Genomic DNA, 5,787 nt, shown 5'->3' with positions numbered 1-5,787 from the left:
GGGTTCGAGAAATGTAATTCACTGTCACTTCAAACCAACTACTACACACACACACACTCACCCTTTGGATGTTGGCAGGAGTTCTCTTCTGACTGGCATTTGACATTTTCATCCCGGCACAAAGAAAAATAACCCATTAAGAACAGATGTGATTCTCCTCATTATAAACACTCTGTGTGTGTGATATATATATATATATATATATATACTGTATATTCTTATATTATAAAAATTATTTTATATTATAGATAAAAGAAATGTGATTTTGTATTATATATAATTTGTTTATATATATATAAAACACAAACACGTACGCATACTTTTCTGAGGTAAACATGACGCTTGGTGCTTGCAAAACTATTTGAATAAATGCAGGAATATGTGATTATTTAAATAAATTGCTTTACGCTATGGATGGTTGTTAGAGGGTTGATATATAATTTCTAATGTGTTCTTGCTGATTCTTTGCATGTGCTATAGGGTCTTCTAGAGGTTTGCTAGGATGTTTGGCTTGGTTTCTCTATGATCTCTATGATAGAGTCTCTATGACATTTTGTAGAGATGTGTGTGTGTGTGTGTGTGTGTGTGTGTGTGTGTGTGAGAGAGAGAGAGAGAGAGAGAGAGAGAGAGAGAGAATGAGAAGAAATGTGCAGACTAAAACGTTACAGAAAAATTAAGTGTCATTTTCTCAACAGTCTCATATGATCTACAGCTCCTGTCAAAAACCTCAGAAGAAAGAAACAAAATTCCTGAGGAGGAATTAACTAACTTAAAAATAACACATTACAAAAATTATCAATTTAATAAAGTAAACAAATGACTTGTATTATTCTAAATATTTTCATATTATTATTATTACTACATATAATTATATGTTGCTGATATTTTTAATTAGATTTTTAAAACATATTTATTACCTAAACTTTTATGATGAATTATTATTATTTGTTGTATAATTTGTATAATTTATATTATTCTAAATATTTTATACTCTTTAAAAATAAATATATGTTTAAATATATAGAGAGACAGAGACAGAGAGATACAGCTTGCAGGTTCACTAACGGCAGGCATTAGACTCATCTTCACTTCACTGATAACAGAGCCTTCAGAAACACTTCCAGATACTTAACTAATCACACAAAAACAGCCACTGTGTGTGTGTGTGTGAGAGAGTAAGTGTTCTTGCTTTCAGCATATCCTTCTGTAAATCTCCCATTAAACTGGAGCTGTTTCATTTAAGAATCACATCTTTATTAAGTCTATAAAGCAACTAATCGGAGTCATGTGGCCACGGCAGCTTTCACAGCGATACAAGCCTTTAGCTGAAGCTCCAGACTGCAGGAACGACCGTCGACACCCTGGAAACGCTCCATGCTGTTTCGCAACGGTCGCCACGGAGAACCCAAAACGCCCGAGATACAGCACGCAGAGAGTTTACCCACAATGCACCACAGAATGGCTCAGCATGCCTGTGCCTCGGGCTGCCAAACGCCAATCAATTATTCATCCGCTCTTCATCCCTCTTCCTCCTGTCCTCCATGGGTCTGGCTTCATCATGCATACTTAAAGCTGAGACATGCGAGAGGAGTGTTATGCACAGAAACATCGTGAAGAACATAACGACTCTTTTTAAGAAAATCCCAGACAGTTACTTTAAACTGTTTGAGGGTGTAGAAAGAGCCGTGATAGATTGAAATCAAGCAGCCAAACCACCTGTCTGAGAGTCTAACTGATGCTGATCAACCAAAGCATGTGTTACAAAGTCAAATTTTCTCAATCACAACACTTTTGAAGTATGTATTCAAGTACACAAAAAGATGTGCATCAGTATTTGCACATACAAATGTTTGAGGTGTATCAGACTCAGAATTTAATGTAGAGAATTTCAATAAAATTCTATATAATTGCTATAATATTCTGTGAATTACCATGCATTTCTTATTTAAACTATAATTCTTTTTCTACTAAAGAAATAAATAAATATAAATAATCCAAAACCAAAAATCCAAACAAAAAAACACCAAATCCAGATCTCTAAACTACTCTGGGTGTGGACAAGTTTGACTGTAAATTCAGTTTTTTTTTGCTTTTTTCCCAAAAATATGCTGAAATATACCAAATATGCTGAAAACAGTCATGTAGATGTTAAGCGTATTTCTGAAATAAAATTTAAAAAACTGGATGGACTATCAAAGTCACTCAAAATAAAATTAAATAAAAAATCATTTACACATTAATAATAATAATAGTAATATTAATAATTCATTATTATTATTATTATTATTATTATTATTATAAATCATAGAAAAATAAATCAAAATGAATAGAATTGAACCAATTATAGACACATTCTTAATGATACACCCCACGTTTAGTTATAATTCTGTTTTATTATGTAATTGTAATCAAATCAAATTGTTGCCAAAGCATATATTTAGACCCCTAACTAGCACTGCATAAAACCGTGTCCTTAAATGACTGACCCCCTTTATGACGTACTGTATGCGTTAGCATTACTTTACAATTCATTATTACTTCACTATTAGCTTCATACACTTAAGAAGTGCTGTGGCAGCTTTGTTTTATAGTATGCTAACTGCAGTCTCAGCACTAAATTATCATGGGAATACAGTCTGCTGAGGACAAAATATCAAAGTAGCGAAATTCTGTTCTTTCTGCATTTTTCTTTTACCTTAAACACACAGAGAAAAAACCCTAAGGAGCAGAATCAAACTTTCAACACACGTTCCCCATCCAAGAACTGGGAAGTTTTAGGCTGGAAACGTAATGTTTACGCACTGAACAATGGGGGCTTGAGGCAAAAATGCCACCAAAATTGGACAAAATGCTCATGCACAAATAAACTAAATCTATTACAGCTGCTGCGAATAAAGTTAAAGTGAAAATGAAATGAAAAGTGTCGATTGCGGCATTAAATTTATACAGTATCTGCTCGTGTTGCATCATATCTCTTTTTATGCGGTTTTACAGCGTTGAGCATTGTAACCAATCACACACGATTCTGTTGAGTTTATGATGAATGCAACGGCCAATCAGATGCGTTGAGATGAGTCATCGCTGAAACGCTGGAGTTTTGTTGAGTGCACACTCGCGTGTATTCTCATCATAAACAACAAAGTGCAGATGTACGTGCGAATTATGCGATAACTTTAAGTAAATCCACTTCACCAGCTAATTACTCTTCAACAGCAATGCCATAAAATATACAGAGCTTCCGCAAAAACGGAAGTTCAAAGACAAAATTCTACAGATGGCCGCGTGCTTGTTTCTCCAATGCATAACGTCAGATTACAATAACATTAGTTTCTTTTAGCTTATGTGCTACAACTCCCACTGTAAAAACGGATCATTAAAAATCTCTTACGCGCTGGCAGAGTTTCAGATTCCTCATAATCAGCGCTGCACTTTCTAATTTTGACTTTCTTATTTGCGCATACTGATCCCACATGCTCGGCTCTGGTTTTGCTGACCGTGTTGTTCGGTTGTCTTAAAGAGACTTAAAATGATGTTAGCATATGTTCTCTCCTCTCTCGTTTGTGTCTCGCGCCGCTCCGGTCCTTTAGGGAACGAGCTGTAATTATGAAACACCAGTCGGAGCAGATTTTACTCATTAAACTTTCTTTCTGCCGCTGGAAAGCAGCCTCGTATTGCACGATCTGCAATTCCAATGTGATCTCATTAGGTTTTGTAGATATTTCTATGAAAAGTTCCAGCACAGATACTTTTTTTTTTCAGACATTTGGAGAGACAATATCAACATCAGCAGCATCTAAAATGTAAACAGATGAGATTTCATTAATAAGTAATTTTGCCATTAAAAGTCTTAACAAATATTCTCCATTCTCCATTGTTTACTGAGAAAATATGAGCTATATGAGAGATATAAGAGATATTAAGAAATACATATTTCAAATATGCATACATATTTGACAAATATGCATCACATGCACAAATATGCATGTTTATTCGTTTGTTTTCATTAAAACTAACGAATAAACATGCATATTTGTGCATGTAATGCATATTTGTCAGACACATTTAAAATGAAATATTATAAGCTTTCTGTAATAGTACTAATAAAATGAATGTTTTAAAAGCAGAAATACACAATAACCAGCTTTATGTATTTATCCAATATTTATACAGTATCCAATTTGTTTCAGTCTCAACCACCCAGAACACCCTAGCAACCATCCAGCATCCAGAACACCCTAGAAACTACCTAGCAACCACACAGAACACCATATGAACCGCCTAGCAACCATCCAGCATCCAGAACACCCTAGCAACTGCCTAGCAACCATCCAGCATCCTGGACACTCTAGGAACTGCCTAGCAACCATCTAGAACACCCTAGCAACTGCCTAGCAACCATCCAGCATCCTGAACACCCTAGGAAATGCCTAGCAACCACCCAGCATCCAGAACACCCTAGCAACTGCCTAGCAACCATCCAGCATCCTGAACACCCTAGGAAATGCCTAGCAACCACCCAGCATCCAGAACACCCTAGCAACTGCCTAGCAACCATCCAGCATCCAGAACACCCTAGCAACTGCCTAGCATCCATTCAGCATCTAGAACACCCTAGCAATTGCCTAGCAACCATCCAGCATCCAGAACACCATAGCAACCATCCATAACACCCTAGCAACTACCTAGCAACCACCCAGCATCCAGAAAAAGCTAGCAACTACCTAGCAACCATCCAGCATCTAGACCACCCTAGCAACTGCCTAGCAAACATCCAGCATCCTGGACACTCTAGGAACTGCCTAGCAACCATCCAGAACACCCAAGCAACTGCCTAGCACCACCCAGCATCCAGAACACCCTAGCAACTGCCTAGCAACCACCCAGAACACCCTAGCAACTGCCTAGCAACAACCCAGCAACCATCCAGCATCCAGAACACCCTAGCAACTGCCTAGCATCCATCCAGCATCTAGCACACCCTAGCAACTGCCTAGCAACCATCCAGTACACCCTAGCAACTGCCTAGTAACCATCCAGCATCCATAACACCCTAGCAACTGCCTAGCAACCACCCATCATCCAGAAAACGCTAGCAACTACCTAGCAACCATCCAGCATCTAGAACACCCTAGCAACTGCCTAGCAAAGACATAGCAACACCCTAACATCTACATAGCAACACTTTAGCCATATTTTAACCATGTTCATTCTTATTAACTGAATTAATTTGTTTAAACAATAGACAAATTTACACCTAGCAACCATCCAACATTCAGAACACCCTAGCAACCATCCAGCACACCCTAGTAACCATCCAGCATCCTGAACACCCTAGCAACTGCCTAGCAACCATCCAGCATCCAGAACACCCTAGCAACTGCCTAGCAAACACATAGCAACACCCTAACATCCACATAGCAACACTTTAGCCATATTTTAACCCTGTTCATTCTTATTAACTTAAATTTATTTAAACAATAGACAAATTTACACTGATTCTAAGCAATTTGAATACATTTATTTTGAAAATATGATTATTTAAATAAAATCAAATAAATGCAAATAGGTAATAATAAACTAGGCTATGTCATGATTTTTTTGAATGCAGAAATATGGCCTGTTTCATTTATGTATGACTCACAAATATGAATGAGACACATCAAACTGAATGTGCTTGCCTGGAATGACGGTCAATGAAACAGACTGACAGAATTCCATTTTAACACCAACATATTCCACTAATGTGATCATGTGTTACTGATGAGGTTTGTCTGTATGATTCCCTCA

This window comes from Sinocyclocheilus rhinocerous, unplaced genomic scaffold, assembly GCF_001515625.1.
Source record: "Sinocyclocheilus rhinocerous isolate Xijiao unplaced genomic scaffold, SAMN03320098_v1.1 scaffold215, whole genome shotgun sequence".
NCBI lineage: Eukaryota > Metazoa > Chordata > Actinopteri > Cypriniformes > Cyprinidae > Sinocyclocheilus > Sinocyclocheilus rhinocerous.
Note: the sequence above shows the minus strand (reverse complement) of the source record.